The 24994-nt window shown below is 40.1% G+C and overlaps 1 protein-coding gene across 22 annotated transcripts in view; it reads right to left on the bottom strand.

Moving 5' to 3' along the window:
• The window catches only part of EPB41L2 (erythrocyte membrane protein band 4.1 like 2), a 115798-nt gene extending 92402 nt beyond the window's left edge, over positions 1-23396 (bottom strand). For 18 of the 22 annotated variants that reach the window (XR_010429245.1, XM_064649478.1, XM_064649494.1 and 15 more), the window contains exons 1-2: positions 23294-23396; positions 19529-19610 (exon numbers count right to left, since the gene is read on the bottom strand). The gene's annotated coding sequence lies outside the window, so the exon portion shown is untranslated. Of the gene's footprint in view, positions 1-19528; positions 19611-22409; positions 22761-23293 lie in introns of those variants that run through there. The other 4 variants (XM_064649473.1, XM_064649477.1, XM_064649475.1 and 1 more) reach the window with 4 other exon arrangements.
• Between the last annotated feature and the right edge of the window lie 1598 nt (positions 23397-24994).

Raw genomic sequence — 24994 nt, 5'->3', positions numbered from 1 at the left:
TACATACTTGGAGTTATTTCTTTATAAGCACAAAGACATTAATACAGCAAAACTCCTGCTTACTTTTCCACTACGCTACATACCACTATAGCATTCAACTTTTAGGTGTCAAAACAGTAAAGCAATAGAGCAGCACCACAACTAGCCAAAAGAACTGATGTAACTTTAAATGAAGCCAATACTTCACAGGAAACCTTTTCAGGTTCCAAAGGTTAGTACTGTTAAATATTCCAAAGTAGTCAGTGAGAAGCAATTTTTCATGCAGTGGTCAGTATTACAGTCTGACGAGCACTCAGAAAGAGGCTGAGAACAAAAGTTGGAATTTGCTACTCAATTAGGTCAGACACACTAGTGCCTCAATAAGCAAACACTAGCTAATACACTCAGTCTTTGCCATGGCTAGAACCTCTAACTCAACAACACTGATGTTTGGGAGTCATGCCCTGAAAGTGTAATTCTGCCACTAGAATATTAATAGATGTACATTCTGAACAAGATAAAATAGCACAAAAATCCACCCCATCAATCTCACCTGCTAAGTTAGGCTATCAGGCTTCTCTTCAAAAAAAAGGTGGGGTTTGATCAATGGTTTTTTGTTAACTTTTTTACTTTGTGTCCTTGCTACCTCCCCAACGTACAAGCTGTTTCCTATCAGAAAGCACTGATGGCAATGTCCCTCACTATATACACCTTATAGAGATATTTAATATAAATTATTACCTATAAATTCCAAAAAACTGCCAGTTGTCCCTCTCACAGAAGTCCTCAGTTTCATAATTAAGTCTAACATGTAGTGCTTGTTTTCAAAAACAGTTCTGTGGACTTATTTTTATAGATATATTTGTCTCATGCTTAAGACTTTAAAAAGTCTGACTCCACTTTACTCCTTGAGTAACAATGTGATCCCAGATGGTCTTGCAACTACAGCAGCCTAAAAGTGGGTTCCCTTCCAAATTAATATCAGGATATCACAGGAACAAACATGGTCACTTGAATCCTCACACGCCATAGGGACATCACAGCATCATCCTGAGATGACAGTGAATCCATGTGGATCCACTGCACTCAGCATTCCCACTCAGGAACTACTGCTGATGCTTCAGTCTAAGAAAGTGTGCAACTCCTGGATTCTCAGCCAAACAAACATTTTGGTGTGAAATCACAGAGCAACAAAGTTTAGCATCATTTAATAGCAGTGCTACTTTAGGATGGCCCTAGACAACTATGAACAATTTGTTTTGCTACTGACAGATCCTTGTCAATGTCTATTTAAAATTATGGGTATTTCTGAAAATTTCAAGATAATTAAAGGAATACCTGCTGTAAAGAAAAAAAGAAATTACTAAATCTGTACTCAAGACAAATTCTAATCGTTGTTTCAAAATACTAATAGACTGACATAATGCAACTGTTTGCATAAGACTCTACAAAACAGTGAATAAGTTATTCCACAGAAATAAATTTTTTAAAGAAAAAATGTTTTCTCCTGAGACACACAGCACCTTACTTTGCAGTGACTGACTTGTCAGTATCTCTAACCTTAGGTTGCCTTTAGAACATAAATATATAATCAATTCCAGTTTGAAGTAACCTGTATGGCAGAAACTGAAAAATATCCTTCTATGACACTACATGCATTAAAAATTAAAGAAGATGTACTGGCCATCTCATAACTCACTGTCAGGGCAACCCCAAAACCGTCATCCAAGTAATATGTCAGGTACAACAAATACTAACAATCAGTTCGCTTCAAATGATTGTACTACAGAATAAGTAGAAAACAGTCTAGAAAGTGAACATTTTCTATCTCCAGAAATATTAGAAGGAAACAAATTTAACAAGTGAAATCTTCCGTAGTAAGAAGTTTTGTATTGCCATGACACAACCATCTTTATTCCAGTATTAGATTGATTACTCTGCGTTGACTTTTTTGAAAAACAGAAGACTTTAATGGTAGTTAACTTACAGAGGATGTGTTGAAGGTTTTTTTCCAGAATACCGTTTTCTACACAGTGGATTTACTGGTTTGGCTAGTTCCTCCAATTCCAACAGCAAGCTAGAGCAATATCATAGGTCAAACACCACATTTCTCAAATTACCTCAGCTTTAAGTTTTGCACACATTATTGAAACACTAAGATTTCAAGGTTTCTTCAACCCTTTACCCTACTATTAGCATCCTGATAAGCTGAAAAATCAAAAGGAAATTTATTTTAAAGAAAATAAAAGCTATCAGAGGAGATTCATATAAATTATGAATGCATTTTCAAAACTGAATCAAAGACACTTTGAGTAAGACATTAGTCATTTAATTAATTTGACAGTTTAGAGACAGAGCAGCACGAATTAAAGACTTCCCAGCAGTACTGACAAAATTAGCTCTTTCCCATCAAATTTATTTTTGCTGCAGCAACGGTACTAGCTCCAACTTCCATCGTTTCTTCCACAGCTTAGGAGTCCCAGTGACATCCCCAGCATCACTGCCACGACCGCAAGTGAGCAGATTTCTGGGAAGCTGTCAAAGCTCAGGAATTTGGATGGAAAGAAATCAAGAGCACAATATGCAGACAGTAGGACTGCAACCAGAACAGAAACAGAGCTAAGGATACTGCAGGAATTAAGCTTTGCTCTAGCTTGCCTCTACCTTTTGCAACAGAGAGCTATTGCAACGACATGCTGTTATCTTACCCTCCCTTCTCATAACAAATGCTAGTACAGGATGGGGCAGGATTCAGAGGCAGAGGAGGAGGCTGCAGACCACACTCAGTGTCAGCATCCTGAGCCATTCATGCAGCCTTTGTGACAGAGCAGACAAAACAGACCCTTCACCCAGAGAGTCTCATTGGTTTTAGACTGAGTTTTTCTGCCCTTATCAGCCCCCATGCTACAGATCAATTCAGTAACAAAAACTGTTACATGGCAATCTTTGTTCACACCTTTTCCTTCTGAAAACATTAAAACTATTACTTTGTCCCCAACATTAACTTTTGACTAAAAAAAAATCTCAGTTGTTTGGCAAATTTTTGTATAATCATTCCAATTAGCCCTTACAAGAGTTTAAACTAAGCACTTCGGTTAAACTCATTCTTCGGGGGGGAGGGGGAGGTAAGGGTGGGTAGAGAAAGGAAACAGGCTACTACTATTACCGCAACAAAAAGAAATTAGTATGTTTCTAGCTACTGCTGAATTGTCTGAATTATTTCACTTGAACCTCCTGAAGTGCCTCAGGAGACATTCTTCTGCATTAAGTTTGCAATTTCACTACAAAGCTATAATATAAATTCTTCCTCCCTTTACAGCTGTCCCTCTGTTTGCAGCTTCACTTAACTGAACTGTTGCCATCAGCTACATGTATTTTACACAGACTCTGGCTATACATATATTTTAAAAACTATTGTATGCCATCTGCATTTTCGCTTCAACACTCTTCTTGATATCTGCAACATCTTCAACTTGCCAGTACTTCTCAACCATAGGCTCATTCTTTTAAGTGTTTAAAAACTGTTCTCCACCATTCTCCACAATGTCAGTCATTAAGAGCTTTGCATTTTAGCCAGAATTATGTCATAGGCATAAAGTACTTTCAATAATAATTTTGAAGAGTTATTTTTGTGTCTTATTAAAGCAAAAAGTATTGTTACTTTCATTCAGGAATACCAAAGACGTGCATGATTGAACCGGTAGGTAAGATAGCAGCATTTTTAAAATCATTCTTTCTATCCAGTTAAATCTGGATACCCTTAAAATAAAAATTATTTACAATGCTCTTTCATTCAACTTTTCACTGCAGTGCACATCAAGTGTGCCCACTCCTAACCAAGTATGAACAGCAGTTTCATGCCTGGAAGAAGGATGTTAGATACCATCTAGTAAGGCTACAATTGCTCATTACAATTTTGGTTTAATATGTGTCTCCCCAGCTGATATGCAAAATGAACTACTACATATACGTAGCTTAGGGAGAACAGCTAATGGAAATAAACAAAGAACAATCTCTCTGTAGGATTTGTGAAGAAAGCAGTCACTTAACATGGTAAGGGAAAGCAGGAATACAGAAGTGTGTACAGTAGCAGAAGCTTCCTAAATGGAGAACTGCTGCCAAAGGAATTACAAGTAATCAAGCCTGTTTGTTTTTTATGCTATAAAGACAATAGAGACTTAATCTGTGAAATCAACAATAATCTTTTTCTGCTAATTAATACCAACTCAATGAATGACCTATATGATACAATTATGGCAAACAGTAACAGTAATGTAATTGTTTTGTCTTGCCTGCAGTTAAAATCTCTTGTCAAATTCCAAGTTCTCAGAAATGAGATTCAGGATCCTGGACTCAGGATAGGTATCTAGAGATAAAGACCAATCTTTACAATCTGTTACTGCTTTGGGAATTCACTTTTTGAATCTCTGTACAGAGAAATCTAGCCTTGTAAAATATCTTCAGGAAATGCCATAGACACATTTGTGATGTTATGAACCCAATTTCAGATTTCATGCTAGATAAGAAAACCAACCCTCCTTTATCTTCACGACAAAGTCTCATTCAACACCTTGGTTCTACAACGATACGAAACACTTTGTATGTGGCAGATACAAATGAAACTGTGGAAGACTCCGCATTTATTTCAATAGTTCTTTCATTTGCAGCAGTTTGGTTTGCCCTCAAAGAAAAACAAATAATTTATTGTACTAAGCCAATTCCTTTGCATTACAGAGAGCAGCTTCTATATGCACAGTAACTGAAGTTTGTACTCTTTGTAGCTTCAGCTTTCCTTGCTGCAGACTTAAAAAGCTACTTTTGAGATCAAACCACAGACCAACAGACACGTCATAAAACTGAGCTAAGAGCACAAACAATTTGTCAGTCAGAAACTTCACACAACCAAACAGGTAGACAGGAAATTTACATGCCATAAAAATAGACCACAATATATAGCTTACATGAAGTTTAAAAGAATGTCAGTAGATAAGCTTCCATTCCATGTTAAGATGCTAACTTAACACATCTCCTTGGTATTAGAAAAAAATGAGTGGCTTTAAAAAAAAAAAAATCTTTCCAAAGAAGATCACCATATTTTAAGAACAAAACAGAATATCTATCTTAACTGCTCTATAAAAGCAGTTAACAGTCAAAAAACTATTCAAAATAGTACTAATACATTTGTCCCCCATCCTCTAAAACATTGACTTTAATATTAAAGGGAATATTCTAGATTTTAAGATGTAAGCTTTACACTTTTTAAAGCAAGTTTTAATTATCTTAAAATGTGCTTGAAGGCCTAATTTGGAAAGACATGCAATTCTGTGATTTGCCACTCTCTATATTCAATTGACAGAATTATGATAAAATGTATTTATAGAGGGAATAAAATTTCAGAACTGTGTTCTATTCAAGTGATTTAGATGAACAAGAAGTTGACATAAAACATTTGACGTGCATTAATGTAATACTTTAGCTACCTTATTAAGCATGTTTATATTAACAATTTGGGTATCTGGAAAAAAAAAAAAAAGACAACAACAAACCAAGCACTGAAAGTACTAAACTCTTCTTAAAAATCAAAGGATAGCTAGGCATCCAGTCTTTCCCTCAGAATCTTGCTCACGCAAGGGCATCTACTCTCTAAGTTATTTGAGTAGCATGGTCATCACACTCACAAAAAGTCTTAACAGAAAACAAATATGCTCAACTATTTTTCCCCCTGTTCTAGTGTAAATGAGGAAACCACTGTCATCTCAAATGGCACAGTTAGTAATACAGGTCTGATTACTGACTAAGGACTAAAATTCATGACACTTTGGCCCCAGCAGAACTTAGATATTTAGCTATCAACTCTACACTTGATAAGCAAGAAAAGACAGAGTCCAAAATTTCTGGAATGCCTGTGTGGGCAACACTGTTTGTAATTCTGGGGGTTGGTGCACTCAAACAATGGTTTATAGGAGATCTTTCAGATACAATTAGATTGCAGACCACTGGTTCCATCACAACAAGCCTGAACTGTTCTCAAATTTAGACAATATTCACAGGATATTTAACTAGGATGCATGAACTAGAAGCATGACCATAATCTTTCCTTCTCCAGCTATTCCTTACCTTCTCTTTCCCCAGTACCCTAGGGAAGGAAAAGGAGCCAAAGAGACTAAATAGGACCCATCCCCATAGAGCTTTCTGTCCTGATGCAGAGACTGGGATTTATAATCAAAACTGTCTGGGACACAGACTGCTGCTAGTATTGCCTGCAATGCTGGCAGGCTGTTAAAGTTACAAAGAAAGAAGTATGTGCCAAAATATGTACTCTTGCTTGCCAAGCATATAATCCTGATGCATACTTCCTGATAGGAAAAGGATTTAATAAATGAGACAATTTCCTTTTCCCTTTGCTTAGAAACGATCTTCTTTCCCACGTGTTTAAGGTCAGAGAAAAAGAAACAGCATAGCTTCCACACTGAAAAGACAGGCAGTTAATTCTCTGCCTGAAATACTCAGGTTCATTTGATCAAGATCAAGCATCAAGTATTTTCTTAGCAACTCTGATGACAATCACCAAGACAAGTTTTGGAATCTAACAGTCTCTGTCTCCTGTTACTCATGAAACACTGCAAAACATATTGGAGGATTAGATTTGTGGGAGGATATGGCCCCAGTCATTGCTGGGCTCTCTCTGCAGTATGCTCTACTAGGAGGTTCTCTCCTGGTTGGAAACAGAAAGGGAATACCTGTGAAGGACTACAGGTTTTGCACTTGAGTCATGGCATGTCCTTGTTTAAAATGAGAGAAAGGAAGCTTGTTACAAAACTTTCCATGTAAGACATTTTAATTAGATAACAGGATACATATAGGTTAAGGGATGGCTTCTGAGGCTTAAAAAGGCCACAGCAAGAAGAGCAAAATACATGGGTCAGGGAATCGAGTACAGACAGTGCTACAGAGCTGAGCCCCTCAAGCTTACTTCATTACTGCAGCATGGCAATGTTTAGTAATTAATTTAGTATATTACCACAAGTGATACCAGTAAAATACTGCACAAACCAAAGGTAGAGTTTCAAAAGAGTTAAGGAAAAACTAAGGCTAGCTAACAATACATCCTAAAGATCTTGTTGAAGAACCAACATGAAGGAAGTATTAATAGCTACATTAAAACCTTGTGCCAAAAATAATTTTAATGCAATTAAGGAAACTCTTGCCTTCATAATAAGGCTTTCAAAAAAGAAATCAGTTGTCAATTACATCTAACACATAAGAGTTTCCAAGTACTGCGAGATACCCAGCAAACTACTTAAGTGTAACTAAGGTAACAATCATGACTGTATTTTCCCTGACTTGCAAAATCCTTCTAGTTAACATCTTTTTCCTATTTGTAAAAAAGGAGGAAATAAGACCTTTTACTCATGACAAGCTGTCAGAAATTTCAGTTGTTAAATAAGATATATTCAGCTGAATGGACATAAAAGCTTAGAGAGGACAGAGCAAAATAGTTGACACGGCTTTTGGAGCAAAGGTTGCAAGCGAGGTGTCTGTCTTCTCCCAAGCAACAAGTGAGAGGACAAGAGCAAAACAGCCTCAAGTTGCACCGGGGGAGGTTTAGATTGTATACAAGGAAAACTTTCTTCACTGAAGGGATGGCCAGGCACTGAAACAAGCTGCCCAGTGAAGTAGTTGGAGGTATTTGAAAGACTTGCAGATGTGGTGCCCGGGGACATGGTTTAGTGGTGGACATAGCAGTGTTAATCTAATAGTTGGATTCAATGATCTTAAAGGTCTTCTCCAACCTGAACAACTCTATGACTCTATAAACAGAGTTTATACAGCAGCAAGATTTGCCTGACAGCAAAAGGCAGTCTACAAGTACTCAGTGTTACCAAAAGTATTAACTGTTCTTAAAGTAAAAAACAGGCAAAAGGGTTAAAGATTTCCATCATCAGAAGTATTTCAACATGACTAGATAAGGTTCTGTGACCCTGCATGGTGCAGGAAAAGGTGTTGGACTGAGCCATCTCCACAGGTCCCTTCCAACCTCAACAATTCTATAACTCTGGGAACAAATAAAATAACTAACCATGTTCTCCAAGCCATGCAGGAAGAAAAAGGAAAGTCAACTTAAGACAAGAATGCCCTTGTGTTCTCCTATGACAAATGCCAAGTACTTCACAAAAATAACCCTAGAATTCCTACCTCAAACCAGCTATTAACCTAATCAAACCAAAACCAAGAAATACCAACCATCATCAAATGTGTTAGGAACAGGTTGACAAATATTTTTTGAACTCCAACAAGAATGCTGTTTGAAACATTACACCTGCTAGCCTCGTTTCCTACAGAAATAAGACCTACGCAATCATACTGCCTGTTTATCTGCTTGTTATCCTTCTCTAGTAAGTTAAGTTCAACGGTCAATTTTAACCAAATTTAGTAGCAGTCCATGGGTCTCAGTACTACTCAGTTACTACAGGACAAGCAAAGCCAGTTTGGAGGGAAATAAATCCCGAATAGTGAAGACCGTCTAGTATAAATCCATAAGTAACATGTTCTATTTGCATTACTAGCTTTACAGTCAGCACTTACCAGCCAGACAAAATACACACTTACCTAGTGATATTTGAATGGTTCTGCATCAAGTATATTTAGGGAATAACGCATCCTTGAAAAAATAAAAGTACTTGAGAAAATAAAGAAAAGAGGTAAAGACAAGACAAACATTTACTAGTGATAGGAAAAAAAAGTTGACATTTTGTTATAAAAGAGAGCAAGAAAAAGTCACAGAAGATGACGCCTCATGAGTTCTTCTGCCAGAACTTAGTCTACAATACTGAAAGATTGATGCTTTAAAGTAAATGCATAATCTTCCTCAGAATTCATTTCAAGAAGGTCAACAATGTATTTGTTACCACTAGCTAAGAGAGGCTAGTATTTCAGTATTCACAGAATGATTTGGCTTGGAAGGAACTTTAAAGATCATCTAGTTCCAAAGCTTTGCCATGGGCTAGGGATACCTTTCACTAGACCAGGGCACTCAGGGCATCCAACCTGGCTTTGAACACTTCCAGGGATGGAGCATCCACAATGTCTTTGGGCAAGAGGCACCTCTTCCAGTGCCTCATCACCATTACAGTAAAGGATCTCTTCCTGACATCTAATATAAACCTATCCTCTTTCAGTTTAAAGCCATCATTCCCATATTACTACTTGTAACTATTACTGTATAGTGGAGCATGAAGGGACGAAAAAGGAGAAAGAACATAAGTGGGATGGTATTTCAAATACACGGAACACTGATTATTACCTAAAAATTCTACTCCTCGTGTCTTGCTTTTACCACACTACATTTATTAGAAAGTTTTTGACATAAGTTATCAGAAGAAAATCCAGCAATATAAACCAATTTCAGTTGATATTAGATAAATGGCATCTCTAAATCCAGTTTCTTCAGCTTGCAGGACTCACGAGTTTTGCACTCTGGGTTTGTTCTGTCTCCTCCCCATCCACAACCATAATACTCAGAATGTAAACTAATTTGTGCTTTTAACCCAAGGAATCTGCAACTCAAACATGTGGACAGTCAGCTGACCAAAAAAGCGCAGGGAGAACTGCAAAGCTGCGCCTGCTGCAGGTATATGAACTAATAACACAAAGAGGACGACACAGATTTAAAAAAAAAAAGTGTCTCCTGAATTGCTAGTTTGACAATTTTAGTCAAATATCTACGCTGGTTTTGCAAGTATTCAAACTGAGTCAGCTCACACTGATTATCAATGTACCTCAACTGTTGCCGCTGACAAATCTAAGAACACAATACTTTGGACGGTCATCCTGAAATTTTGGCAGCAGCAATTCTTCAGATTACAATAACTCATTTCTGTAGTCCTGTCACAACAGCAGAGAACTTGTTGCAGTTTACTGGGCATAGTGAACTCTTAAGACTGGAAGCAAAGAACACATCCACTATACATAGAAACAGAAGTGTCACATCCTACATCAAAACCTTCACTCACAGCTGGGTAGTCCATCTACTGCCAATATGAGCACTAATGAACAACTTCAAAGCTGCAATGACAGCTTAGACACATCTTCACAAATAAACAATATATAAAGCACTTCAGTGTAACCCAGGGAACTGACTATATGGAACCAACTTCCATATAATAATCTTTTGAAGAGCATACCAAGTTCAGTAGGCTACGTTAGAAGTCTCTATCACAAAACACATGAGAGAAGTTCATTTCCAGGCTTTGTAGAGCTTACGCTGCTTAATTAAGTTTCTTGACTTGGGAGAAAAAAAAATATAAATCAAACTACGATATTTTTCAGACTCTATGGGGAAGAGAAAAAAGTGAAGGGTCTTTGAGAGTTCTAAATCAGATCTACTGAGTTCTTGGAATAAGACTCCAGAGTTCTGCATCTCAACCTTTTCAGAAAAGTCAGGAGATACCTCACACTTAACAACACTCTAGTCTTCTAATGCTTATATAAGCTACAGAACACAAATAATACAGTCATAAAACCACCAAAAAGAAAATTATAAAACATTCAGAAATCTCAGTGCATCCATCTTTACATTTTTGGGGTAAAAAAAAAAAAAAACAACAACATTATTTTCACTACATTAAATTCTCTCAAAAAGGTATTTTCCACCTGCCTATCAACCACTTTATTTCAGTGCCCTTCCTTATGCAAACTGCTGGTAGTGATTTTAGAAAACCACTACAACTAACCATTTTGATGCAAGAACTTCTTTAACTGAGAACTAGGAGTTTAAAAATATGGTATTACTGTAGGCAATGACAGTATCATAACCAAAAGATATTAGTTCTGCAAAATAAAAAACACGTAAGAAAACCAGGAGTATTAAGTCAACAGCAACAATCAGTAAAGATATTTTAGAAACATTTTAACTTTGTAGACCAAATTAAATGTTTAAGTTAAAATCTTCTGCATTAAGAGGAAATAAAACCATCCACAGGAGACAAAGCTGATTTTACTGATCATACAATGCTATGCTGACTCAAATGTCTTGTGAGCACAAAACCACAATAATGCAATGTCATTGCATTACATCAGACTGCAAGTCTGATTACTTCTCACTTTCTGTACTTTACGCAATTCAGGAACTAGCTCCTAGTCAGACCTTTGAATATCACCATTTGCACTATGATGCTCAAAAAACAGCCACAAAGCCCACCAGCTGTTAGGGAAAAAGACTAGCAGCATTTACCCCTCAGGTGAAATAAGTACAACTTATCTTAACAGGGTACAAAAGACTGCAGAACAAAAAACATAGTTACCTAGGGAAAAAAAGAGGCAACTTCAGATTCCTCCTTTTATCTTACTTCTCACCACAAAAGTTAAGCCCCCTTTACATAGTAATCAGAAATGGAAAGGTCAAAGTTCAGGATCTTGTACCTATGCACTCTACACGAGTTAGTGACTCCTCCCTTGCTATCACTTCTCCACATGCAGCAGCAAGCTAATAGTTTGATCTTTCTGTTCAGTTCTGCCAAACTTCTACACTAAAATTCACAAGTGTGTTTTGAAGAAGAGCAGCAAAACAACAAACCACACAAATGATTCAAAAAAGCAACTACAATCAAATCAGTGGATCAAACTGGAAAACTGAATATAGTGCACTCACTTGGCTGTAAAGCACTGAATTACTAGTAAAACTCTTCCATAGTATTTTAGCCCTCTGCAGAATTACCAGCCCTTCAGGGCACCAGCAATGACAGTGTTGTCATGTGAATGACTGCATCCTCTTGAAAAGTAAGTGTAGCCTATGGCAGTGCTTTTCAAGTACAAAAACAGGTCCGTAAATTAAAAGGTTTTTCATGCAAAGGAAGATATCTCTTAATAGCTAATGAGGCATCTCTCTCAGTCTAGGGGGTGAAAGGAGCAATAGCTGTTTTCAATACAAAGGGTCAGAAGCACTGACTGAATATGGGAGCACATTCAGCTTCAAGTGATTCTACAGAGGAGTCCTTATGCTCCAATCATGTTGATGTAAGGTCTATATTTAGGTTATCTCGTTGCAGCAATAGTTATGTTGCCTATTTTTAAAGAAAGCATTCTGAGGTGACTGCTTTAATTTCAGCAAAAGGCCTCAATGTGATCACTTTCACAGGAAGCAACAAGAAACTCTCCACATTAAGATAGTGGAAGTTTGTACAGAATGCACCATCATCGTATGCCAACTCATTGGCATTGATGTCAATGAAAGAAGGAGAACAAACAGTGCTTCAGGTGATTATCCAACTCCAGCAATATGAAGATCCTCCAAGACTTGCTCACCCTTTAGTGGTCCTATACGGCCAGTATGTAAGTCTAGTGGAAGTGGACATTGACAGTGGACTATCGTGCCTGAACTAAATCACACCAGCACTGAGTACTGCTGTGCTGGACATGCTGGAGATTCAGTAGTGGAGCCCAAAGCAGCCAAGAGGTGCCACCATTGATATTGCCAGTGCATTTTTCTCTATTCTTTTGTTAGCAGAGTACAGGCCACAGTTTGCTTTTACGTGAAGAGGCATCTAGTACATCTGGAACCGACTGCCCCCATGGGCAGAAACACAGTCCCCTGTTTGCCAGGGACTGATCCAGACTGCATAGGAAAAGGACGAGAATCCAGAACACTTGCAGTACATTTATGACATCATCACGTGGGGCAACACAGTGATGATTTTTGATAAAGGGGAAAAGATAATCCACATCCTTCTGAATGTTGGTTTTACCTAAAGCAAAGTAAGGTCAAGGGACCTGCCAGGAAATTCAGTTTTTAGGATTACAGTGGCCAAATGGACATTGTCAGATTCCAATAGATGTGGTGAACAAAATAGCAGCTGTGTCCCCACCAACCAGCAAAAAAGAAACACAGGCTTTCATAGGGGCTGTGGGTTTTTGGAATATGAATATTCCGGATTAGTCGGATTGTAAGCCCTCTCTATCAAGTGATCCAGAAGAACAATTTCAAGTGGGGTCCTGAACAACCACAAGCTTTTGAACAAATTAACAGGATTATTCAGCCTTTGGGCCAGTCAGGACAGGACAAGATGTGAAAAATGTACTGTACACCACAGCCAGGGAGAATGGACCTTCCCAGAGCCTCTGGCAAAAAGTACCTGGGGAGACTCGAGGATGACATCTGGGGTTCTGGAGTCAGGGATACAAAGGATCTGAGGCCTGCTACACTCCAACCGAGAGATCCTGGCAGCTTATGAGGGTCTGGCAGGGACTGGCAGGAGGAGGGACTGGCACCGAAGCACAGCTCCTCCTGGCACCCTGACTGCCAGTGCTGAGTTGGATGTTCAAAGGGAAAGTCCCTTCTACATATCATGCCACTCATGCTCTGGGGAATAAGTGGGTCACACTGATCACACTGCAAGCTCAAATAGCAAATCCTAATTGCCCAGGGATCTCGGAAGTCATCATGAACTGGCCTGAAGGTGAAAATTTCAGATTATCATGATTAGAGGAGGAGAGCGTGACATATAACCAGCTACCAGAACATGAAAAGTGACACACTCTTCACTGATGATTCCTGCCGTATTGTAGGGATACAATGAAAATGGAAAGCTGCCCTATGGAGTCCTATGCGGCAAGTCACAGAAGCTATTGAGGGATAGAGTGGATCAAGTCAGGCTGCAGAACTGAAAACCATCCAGCCGGCTTTAAGTATCACTGAACAAGAGAAATGGCCAGTGTTCTACCTCTACACTGACTCGTGGATGGTAGCCACTGCTCTGTGGGGGTGGCTAGACTAATGGAAGAAGACCAATTGGCAGTGCAGAAGTAGCCCATCTGAGCAGCTGAACTGTGGCAAGACATCGCTGCCCAGGTAGAGAAGTTGGCTGTAAAAGTCTGTCATTGTGCTCGTTTAAAAAAAAAAAACAAACAAAAAAAACCAAACAGCAGGGCAAGTTGAGATTACTAAACCTGTCCCCTTTTGATAGTGGAGGGCAAAACAAAGAAGAGAGAGGTTAAAGTGTTTGAGTCACAACTTTACTGAGACAATTTGTTGCAATAAAACACAAAACAGGAAAGTATTTACCCATAACACCAACAAAGGCAAAGAATTCACCTCCAACATGAACATGTGAAGTAAAAAAGAAACAAACAAACTTTATATTTCATGTATAAGAAGTTTTTACCAACAGCATTTTCATGTCGACCAGCCTACCTTTAAAGTTCTTAAATAAAAGCACTAGTTAATAATCTCTCCTAACAATGACCCACAAAACAGACAATACAAAAGATATACAATACTTCAATCAACTTTCCTTATGTTCTTTTTCACTCCAAACTGCAGGAAGCTCATTTGCCCCACACCTAACTGACAATTTTTTTATTTCACATTTTCTCAAGTCTCCAACAACATCCTGACACTTACTGTTCTTGGGGAATGCTTTTAAATCTTGAGGTATCTCCTAGAAACCTATAGCCAGGAACAACACTACTCATAACTTAACTCTATTGTGCCAACAGATCTATAGCCTTTGTTTTGTTTGGGCTTGGTTTGCTGTTTTGTTTTTTTTTAAGCAATAAATAAAGTTACATTGAATAGGATATCTGATAATATGACCTTTATTTCCTTTGAGTTGCTACCCTCATGATCAGTTTACCAAGACACACATACAGACATACTGCCCCAGTTATCTGAAACAAAGCTTCAGTCAGGAAGGTAAAAAAAAAAAAAAAAAAGGCAAAACCCACCAAACACCCAAAACGAATCAGCCAGAGAAAAACCACACTCTTCCAAACTAAATGCTTATGCTTTTACCTTCTTGACATAACCAAAGGTCTGAAAATAATCATAGAATACAAAAATCATTTGTTGAGTTCTTGTCCTGTTAATTTAATTGCTTATATGCTGAGCCTTCTAGCAAGCATCATATGCGGTTGTTAACCTTGGGAGCAATACAACGTGAAAATCCACTTAGAATTTGAAAACTAACACTTGAAGTAGTTATGTTAACAGATTTTTCTACAAGTCTTAAAACATTTAACAAAACCAATTAAAGGAAAACTGACTTGTTTTTAAAATGAGTAAAACAAGACCATTGTGAGCTTTTGAACAGAAAGAACCTACAGATTTTTTTAGTATGTTACAAGCAAGCCAAGATCATACAGTAGTAGAACAACAAAGCAGGCTGATTTTGACTTCAATCAAATTAACACCTGAGCTATAACATGCTAGCTTTTTTGCCTTTTTTTTTTCTGCAAATAACTTGACCAGGCAAATTAATCTTCCTACATCATTCAACAGTTTATGGATCCAAGATGTCTTAAGTCAGAAAATCAGTAACTAAATAGTTCATCCAATAAAAACAATCTAGTCCCATTCCAAAGTTTTAACACTGCTACATAGAGCACACATCTCACCCTTTTTTCAAGACATGATGTACTCTAAACCAGCACCAACCATAGAATCATAGAATCAGACGGGTTGGAAAGGACCTCTGAGATCATCAAGTCCAACCCTTGATCCACTACCACCACAGTTGCTAGACCATGGCACTAAGTGCCACATCCAGCCTCATCTTAAAAACCTCCAGGGACAGAGAACCCACCACTTCCCTGGGCAGCCCATTCCAATGGCTGATTACCCTCTCTGTAAAGAATTTCTTTCTAATATCTAACCTAAACCTCCCCTGGCACAGCTTAAGACCATGCCCTCTTGTCCTACTGCTGGTTGCCTGGGAGAAGAGACCAACCCCCACCTGGCTACAACCTCCTTTCAGGGAGTTGTAGAGAGTGATGAGGTCTCCCCTGAGCCTCCTCTTCTCCAGGCTGAACAACCCCAGCTCCCTCAGCCTCTCCTCATAGCACTTGTGCTCAAGTCCCTTCACCAGCCTCGTTGCTCTTCTCTGGACCTGCTCCAGCACCTCAACATCTTTCCTGAACTGAGGTGCCCAGAACTGGACACAGTACTCCAGGTGAGGCCTCACCAGCGCTGAGTACAGTGGCAGAATCGCTTCCCTGGTCCTGCTGGCCACACTGTTCCTGATACAGGCCAGGATGCCATTGGCCTTCTTGGCCACCTGGGCACTGCTGGCTCATGTTCAGCCTCCTGTCAATCAGCACTCCCAGGTCCCTTTCTGCCTGGCCACCGGGTAATTTTATGATAAGCCAACCAGTTTCATAGTAGGTGTTGTCTGGAATGCAACTTTAGAAAAAGAAAAAATTAAAAATCAGGGAAAACGGAACAAAAGGTCTGAAAAATGCAAACAAGCTGCATTTTTATCAAAGCAAAAAAATGGTTTTATATATATATAAAACCATTTTATATGTATTATATATATGTATATATATAAAACCATTCCGTTCTGTAGCAAGATTTCATTTTTCCTTAGAACAGGTTTTTAAATATAGATCTCTCTGGAATTTGAGCTCATTTTACTGAGTGTTTTTATGAAAAAGGTACCTTTTCTCCAAGAATTTTCTGACCTACAACATAGGGTTGAAATATTCCCAACCTCACTTATATATAGCTTAATTTCTGCTGCAGTACAAGAATAATGTTCTGGTAACAGTGTAAACTTTCCCCCCCCAATATCTCATCTATTTGGTCTCTACAGTAAGTTATTACTCTGCAGTTATGCGATGAAACTTAAATAGCATTCTTACTTTCTGAAATGTCACTGGGACTAAATTCAACAGTGACAAAAAAAAGTAATGTTTTAATATGCTGTGTATTTTACTTATCTTTTAATTCAATTCAGTAGAAAAAAAACCAGAACAGTGATTTCAGGCTTCAGAAATGTCTTACCCTTCAGAATGAAAATATCTCAACGTACTTGCAAAAAGTTACAATGGTCTCACGTTATAAGGAAGTATCATACTCAAGAGTTGGGGAGGGGTGGGGAAGGAAAAAATAAATCTGTAACTGCACAGATTTCATTAATTGCTTTCTCTAAGACATCCTTGAGCGCATACAGAATCAAGAAAACACTCTGCAAAAGTGAGGCCAAATACTCAACAGCTTAAGTTAGTTAATGAGATAATTACAGGTCCAAAACAGGTTTAATACCAAAATCACTTACAATTGGGATTTATAAAGAAGGAGTAGTAACATTGGTATGTAGCAATCCCAACCTCGATCCAAGCAGCTGCCTGTGACCATTATGTAAGATAACCTCTTGTCAAGGATTACTTCAATACATAAGTGTTGGCTACAGAAGGGACAAGGCATCCTTAAGACCAAACACAGACTGAAGTATGAATTTAATGCTACAATATTCCTTGTTTCTAGTTGTGGGTTCCCCACCCTGCCCTCCCACCACCTCTTTTCCTCCAGACACTGGGTTTGCTTCAGATTTGTGGTCCCATAATGCAATACCCTACCAGACAAAGTACACAAAAAAGCCATACAAGAAAAAGGAGCCAGTCCTCTACGACAAGATCAGTGATATACAGGCCACATTTCTTTAATTGTTTGATGATGAAACAGCAGCATTTACAGTATTATGTAAGTACAGCTTTTAAGTACTACAAAACTTGAAAAGAAGTAAACCAAACAGGATAAAACAGCTTCTCTCAGCTGAGGAAAAAGCAAATAAATCATGTACAAATAGCGTCTACAAAGCACAAATCACTGTATTTGGAAATGTAACAAGAACTTTCAGATCCAAAGCTGAAATGTTCAAAGAAGTTTGCGGGACATACTTAGTATATTCTGAATTATTTTATTGAGGAATCCTTTCTTTTGTGAGCAACGTGAAGCAATAACTTTGTTTCAACAAATGTGAAACCCAAGCACATATTTTTATCATAAGATTTTAATTTTTGTTTGATTTTCAGAAGTAAGAGTACATATGCTGAGTCAATCAGAATTTAAAGGTCTGCCTAGTATGAACTCAAAAACTTGCAGTAAGAATATATACTTTAAATTCCATCTACAGGATAACTGAATATTTCAAATTAGAAAAAGCTGTTCCACTTTTCCATTGTGGTAAGAGAGCACATCATGCATTTTAAATACATACTGAAGTTTTTTGTACTTTTAATAACATTCTATGTTCTTTAAACATTGTAGTCAAATTCTTATCCAGGCCACTAAAAAGAATACCACAGTTGTAGTCTATACTTCTCAAGCCACAGTAATGGGATAGCAGTAATTTACAGTAAAGTCTGGTGTTACATTTAGCTGTACAACACTACTAATTAGAGAGTAATTTCAACAATAAATATTTAGTTAAACTCGACTTTGTCATCAATGTAACAAGCAATTTAAGATGAAACTGATCTTTCAGAGTCCACAGTTCTTTTTTTGAATCTATTTTTATTTTTTTGGCTACTGAACATCTTTTCCTATGGAACACTTCTCTAGAACTACTGCTTTGCAAACAGAAAACCGCATAGATAACGTCAGAAGCAAAAGAGAAGATTCAAACCTAGTGGACCAAAGCAATTCATAGTTCTCTTCAAACTGTCCTTAGCTAACCTTATTTTACTATTCAATGCCAAAATCTTCTAAAAATGACCTTACAGAGAGAGCACACAGGTTGCATCACTTAGTAACAGCAAGGTAAGGTAAAAGACAGGCCATATCACACAGTTCAGAAAGAAGACAGGGAGGAGAAACCAAGACAGATAAATATGAACACAATACCATGGTAGACACAAGATCAAGGAGAACACCCAGTTAACTCCTTAGACACTGCCAAAAAAGTTGTCAGTATTAAAGAGAGGATCTTCCTGCAAAAAGCACTACATTGGTGGTGAACAATAGTAGTACCTTATCTCCCTTAAGAAAAAAAAAATATCCAACCAACCAAAGAAACAAAAAAGCAAGCAAAATACTACTATATGCTTCTGAGAATCTGCAGAGCTAATCAGTTTTTATACTAGAGGCCAACTTAACCAAAGTCAGGCCTTCAAAGCACCTCATACTTGAGTCTGGACATGAAACATTATACCATCGAAGGAGTTGTGTAGTGTAAACGGTTGGCATCTGACATTCTCCTTTGAGACCAACTTGCAGAGCTGCTGTAATGAAGTGTTTGTGTAGTGCCACTAAAACATCAGACACTACTGCAACAGAAACTACTTTTTTCTCCCCAAGTCTGTTAAAATAAACAAGCCTGCATTCTTGCTGAGCTGTCCCAGTTGCAGTACATGCAAGTCTATAGTTTCATACCATATAAGGCACATACTTTCCTCATTTCACTAACCAAACAGAATGGCTATTTTTGGATTATCCAACAGTAATTAATAAATATTCTGCTGATATGGCCTTCACTTCCTCTGTAAATCTTTACAAAGGACTCAAAGACAAGGTGAAATCTATGGAGGAAACAAGTTACTGGTAAAATTACTTTCACAGAAGAGTTTATATCACAAACTTCTTATGTAAAAGTCAAAATATTTACTATATCATCAATATCTTCTTTCCTATATAATATTACAAAACTGACAACTTAAACCATGTAAATTTATCACATCAACAGCAAAAATAAGTGAAACAGAACAAAGAATTTTGCCTATTTAATAAATTCCTATAGTGAAATTTCTGATATATAAAAAATAGTTGACAAATTACCTTCCACTCCAGTGGAAGTCTTGAAGACTTGTAGAATTCAATCAACTATGACACCTGGATAACAGTACAATATCTTCTTTATCTATAAGAGATAAATTCAATAAATTACACCAAAAAATTATCTCACCAACCAAGTTAAAAAAACAGATTAGTGAAATTAACTGTGCTTAAATGATAAACATTTCAAAAATGTGAACATCTGCATAAATAGGAAGAGAAAAAAAACCCATACAATCTTTTAACCTGCACTTTATAATAAACTGCCAGACTTCTATTTTTTTAAGGGACAAAATTAAAGTCTAACACTCTTAAACTCAAGAGGAGTCTTTTCTTTCAAATTAGAAGGCCAGAAATAACCCCTTAAGATGCCGTTTGACTTCTTGTATAATGTAGGCTATAACACAATCACACACTCCCACATTCACTTTTCTTGTTCCCATCCTCTTTCTTGTGTTCAGCCATTGTGTGAGTATACAATGAACAGTTTTTCAACACTGCTTTTTTTTGGGTTAATTTTCCTGCAATGAGGAAGACAGCCCACCTTCCCTCTTCTCACTACCCCTTACTTAAGATCAGTTCCAGAAAGAAACCGCCATTTGAATTAGTACATCTTTCTCAAGAAAGCATTCAACCTTGCTTTAGAAACCTCTAAGGCAAATATGCTATATACTACAACCTTTAGTAAAATTACTTTTAACCTGCTGAAATTTATACATGGTAAACTAAAATGCAGAAAACTTCCTCTTTCAACAGAGTAATGCTACGCATTACAGACGTAACAATTAAAAATGTAAACCACTTAGATTCTTTTCCTGACACTGACTCCTTTCATAGCCACTATTCTTTGCTATTGTCCAGGTTACATGTACATCTATCATAATTTTGTTTTGTTCCCTCCTTTTTTACTCCTTAAATAGATCAATCTTTTGTAGTAAAACATGCTTCCCAGATTAATGCCGAAAGTAAACAGAGAATTCAAAAAGGAATCCCAAAAGCACCAGCTACAGAAAGATTTAAAACATATGACAAGGTAAAAAATGTTGTTTATATACCTAGTTTGATGTTTTTGAACATCACTTTAAAGAGAACTTATGTCCAAATTATTATTCATCACAACCCTCAGTAGCTTCTCTAAATGTCTTTACTTTGCAGAACACTCTCATTCTCCACCTATGGCCCACATTCCTCATCCTTAAACATGTGACTCAGGAGCTGGACTCGTGAAAAAAATGAGTATTTTGCCTAAATCCACACTCACAAAGTGACTCACATCTTATTTAATACAATAAGTAATCCAATTACTCTTCAGGTTACCCTTTCTAAATGAGAGCTCTTCAGTGTTGCCACCAAAACCCCGTTGAGACATCAACAACTCTTCAAGTTATATCAAAAAGTGATAATACAGCTAAAAGTTTTTGATTAATTGACTGCAGCTGTTGGAAAATTATCAAATTAGAAGTGTAACAAAAGGTCTATTTCCCAGTAAATGAAGCCTGGCATTTTAGTCCACATGGCCCTGGATGTTAAGAAGTTTGAACCCTCCTTCTCCACTTTCAACACATGTGCAGACAGAACATGTATATTTTTGAAAGTCTTATCCAGGCCATTTTAAATTATATTTTTACAACACAAGCTCATCTGCCACAGGTACAAATGGTTGACAGAAACTGTGACACCCATAACCTCTGAAAACACAGAAAGGAAGATCATATTCTGAGCCTAAAGGTAATCAAACTCAGCAGAATGTTGCAATTTACGAAAGAGAAAGCAGCTCAGCTTCCCACCACAGAGGTCAACATCAGACAGAAAACAGCATGGCAAGCAGAAACAGAAACTTGTTGGAAGGGAAGAGAGTAGCAGCTGAAGTGGACACTTTTGCTGAATACCCTTCCAGGGCTGCTCCTGCATAACCCAGAGTGCCACAAAAAGTGGTCTGTTCCATAACTGATTGGCTCTGCAACTTAGCGACTGAATTTTTCTGCTGTACAAAAAACGACACCAAAGGATGCAGCTTTTCTTTTAGATAGTCTCTATTAAAGAAGCACTTTCTCATTTCAACCTCTGTAAGACTGGAAAAACAAAGTTTATGAGAATTTGCTGAAGGCTAAGTTTCGTAGAACCATGCTTGTTGCATTTCACTAACACTCTGGAAGCCATGCTAGCAGACAGAAAATGAGGCTGTAAAACTAAGCAAAGCACTACATGTGCTTTTAAAAAAATATAGATTATATGATTTTAATTGAAAATCGGTCTTGGACAGCTTTACAAGAAGTAAAAAACATAATAGTTGAACTCCTTGCTACTTATTATTGGTATCAAAGTATGTTAATCTAAGTTTACTCTAGCTAGCTATTTCTTGTTCTCTGGCAGTGATTTAATTCAGAAGGTGGAAAGCATAATCATTAAGGTGACAAGCCCTCAAACCAACTCCCTTTATGTCAATCAGCAATCATTCACAGAGTAACCTCCTTTCCATTCTAGCCATACACACACATGCACAGTACTATTAATATCAAAAGGGCTGAACTTCAACTCAGTGGGATCTTCACCTGTGGAAATATGCTGCACTGAAATAAGTTACCACAGTGTTAATAGCTCTTTTGAGAGGATTCAGATTTCACAGTACTGTAATCAAAGCCTTACAAAAGAACAAAAGGAAAAGAACTTTGGACCTAAATTTATAAATAACATCTCATTTTTTAAAAAAATATCTCAGTGCATAATGCTCAGAGGCCAGGTTGTCACATCTTGAGAGGCGGTCTACATTACTTTAAAACGGGAGATACAGAACATACAAGAGAAAAATAAGTGTAGAATCATCCTAACCCTGAAGAGAAGGGAAATTAGGAATGTAAAATCTTCCTCGATTTCATCCCCCTACCTAATTAAGGATAAACAGCTTCAGAGCAGGGTCCTATCTAGCTCATTTTTCTGCAGTTGCTCACTTACAGCTGAAAGAGAGGAACAGCCCAAGATGCAAACAGATGAAGTTATCAGAACGAGGAGTGGTGCTCCGGGAGGAAAAAAAGAATAGGAAACCGTCTCTCGTCATGCAGAATTCACACAACGGGTGGGGGAGAGCCATCGATGGCCATTGGGACAGGTTTTCGGGGAAAAACACCCTTTCTTTCTGGCCCCGGGCCAGGATCCAAGAGCGCGACAGAGGCGGTGACGGCCGCGGGATCCTGCGCAGCCCCAGCCGGGTCGCCGCAAGCTGCGGATCCCCGGCGGCGCCGGGCACAGCAACGCCCGCGGCGCCCGCCCCGCGAGGGAGGCTCGGAACCGAGCGGCGAGTAGCGGCCCCGCACGGCTCGCCCCGCTGGAACCCGTGCCCGAGGCTCCGGGGAAGGAGGCAGGGAGGAGCCAACCCCCGCACGACGAGCCCCTGCCCACCCGGGGCGGAGGGGCTGCGGCCGGAGCCGCCCGGAGCCGCTCGCCCCCGGCCGCGCGTCCTCGGGGCCGCTGCCGCCCCCTGCCGGCCCTGGCGCTGACAGCCCCCCACCGCCCGCCCAGCCGCCGCTCGGGGCCGGGAGGGAAGGAAGGAGGGAGGGGGCAGCGCTGCCCGATCACCCGGCCCTGCCTCCCCCCGCGGCCTCCGCATCCCGCAGCAAACGGAGCGGACCAGGGAAAACGCCGACGGATGCGGGGCAGAGCGGCCCCCCGTCACACCGCCGGCCCCCCGCGGCGCTACAGCTGCCCGGCCCCCCACTCCCCGCCGCCCGCGTAAGCCGCACTCCCGCAGGATCCCTCCCGCTCCCCCGGTACCTGCCACCCGTACGCAGCAGCCGCGGCGCCACACACTCCACAAACCCCAGCCACCGCCGTCAGCCCAGCCCGGGAGAAAACCCCGCCGGCCCCGCCCCCCATCCAATCCGCGCCCCGCCCGCCCTCGCGTCCCGCCCCCGCCGCCTGCCCGCCCGGGCCGCGCCGGCCCCGCCCTCGCTCCACGTCCGCCGCCATTGGCTGCCGCAGCCGTCAATCACCGGAGCGAACGCTGCGCCCCCGTCCGCCCTTCCTGGGTCGTGTCCAACGGCCGCTGCCCGTCGGGGGTGCAGTTGGAGCTCGGGGCCGGGATGGGGTCCGGGAGCGTCGCCTGAGCGCGGGCACCGCACTGGGGAGACGCCTGCCCGGGAGCGCCGCTGGCTAGTCACGGCCCCGGGCGACTCCGAGCAGGGCACTGGCCGTGCGCACGTTGCGGTGCCGCTCTCCCTGTCCCGCGGCGCCTGTCCCAGCGGTGACTCCATACGGAACGAGCTCCTGCGGCACCGCGGGCTGTGCGCGCGGGTAGGGGAGGCCGTGAGCCCTCCCGGCTCGCCGCAGCCCTCGGCAGGTGCCGCGTCCAGCCGGGCACCCACGCGCTGTGGGCACAGACACAGCGCAGGGAGCCCTCGGGGTCCCCGGGGCGGCCGGGCCGGAGCGCCCGCCCCGTGCGGCGAGAGGGGACGTCGGGGCTGGGATCAGCGCCCGTGGGGAGGTGGTCGAGGAGTGGCAGCCAGGGGCTTCCCTGTGTTGCTGAGGGACAACGGGGCGTGAGGCGCACTGAGAGGTTGGGGCTGGGTGTAAGGAAAAGGTTTTTCATGCTGAGGACAGCTGGGCTGTGGGAGCGGACTCCTGGGGGATTCCTGCTCCCAGGCAGACACAGTCCTGAGCAACCTGGTCTGACCACGCAGCCGGTCTTGCTGTTGGGACACAGGTTAAGCTAGAGACCTCCTTACAACCTGGATTTCGTGATGATCGTCCACTTACCTAAGGTTTTTGGATGCCTGTGTGGATGCTGACTGCTGAAAGGCCTGGGTATGGAAAACCTGATGGAGGCAAGTGCTGTGCTGCACAGGCTGCAGGCCCTGGGAGTGCTGTGGAAACAGAAAATTATTTATACTACATGCAGTCATACTGATTTTGCAAAATCCAGCACACAGTTTGTGTTGCCTGTACAAGTTCATCCCTTTTCTGCATTTATAACTTAAAATTAACCACAGAGTTGTCACCTAACCCTCACATGCGTACCAGGCCACTCCTTTTTTGTAGTGCACAGAATTGATTTTTCTACTTTGGAGCAGAGCTGTGCAGTAAAATATGAAATTTTATATGTAATCCATGTGTAATTTCTAGGAAAATTAAAAGTAGGGGAGCAGGATCATGACTGAGGCTGCTGACTGTTCTTCACAGAATTCTGAAGAAACTGTAAGATATTACATTTTCTTTATCAAAAATTTCTGCATGATGCCTTGTGCCACATAGCTTTAATCTGATTTTTGTGAAGAGACTGAGGGATGTGTTTTCACAACGCCAATCTTAAAATGCTGAGATTTCATTAAGAGTAGCTTACCAGTGAAAATGAAGTCAACAGGCAATAGACCGTGAATATTCTGGGTATTTCATAATGTGTAAGATCGAGAAATTAAGTCCTGTTTGACACTGATTAATATTTTTTTCTTCAATCTTGGTGCTTCAGAAGTAAAAGCA

This window comes from Pseudopipra pipra, chromosome 3, assembly GCF_036250125.1.
Source record: "Pseudopipra pipra isolate bDixPip1 chromosome 3, bDixPip1.hap1, whole genome shotgun sequence".
NCBI lineage: Eukaryota > Metazoa > Chordata > Aves > Passeriformes > Pipridae > Pseudopipra > Pseudopipra pipra.
Note: the sequence above shows the minus strand (reverse complement) of the source record. Positions and strands in the feature narration are given on the sequence as shown.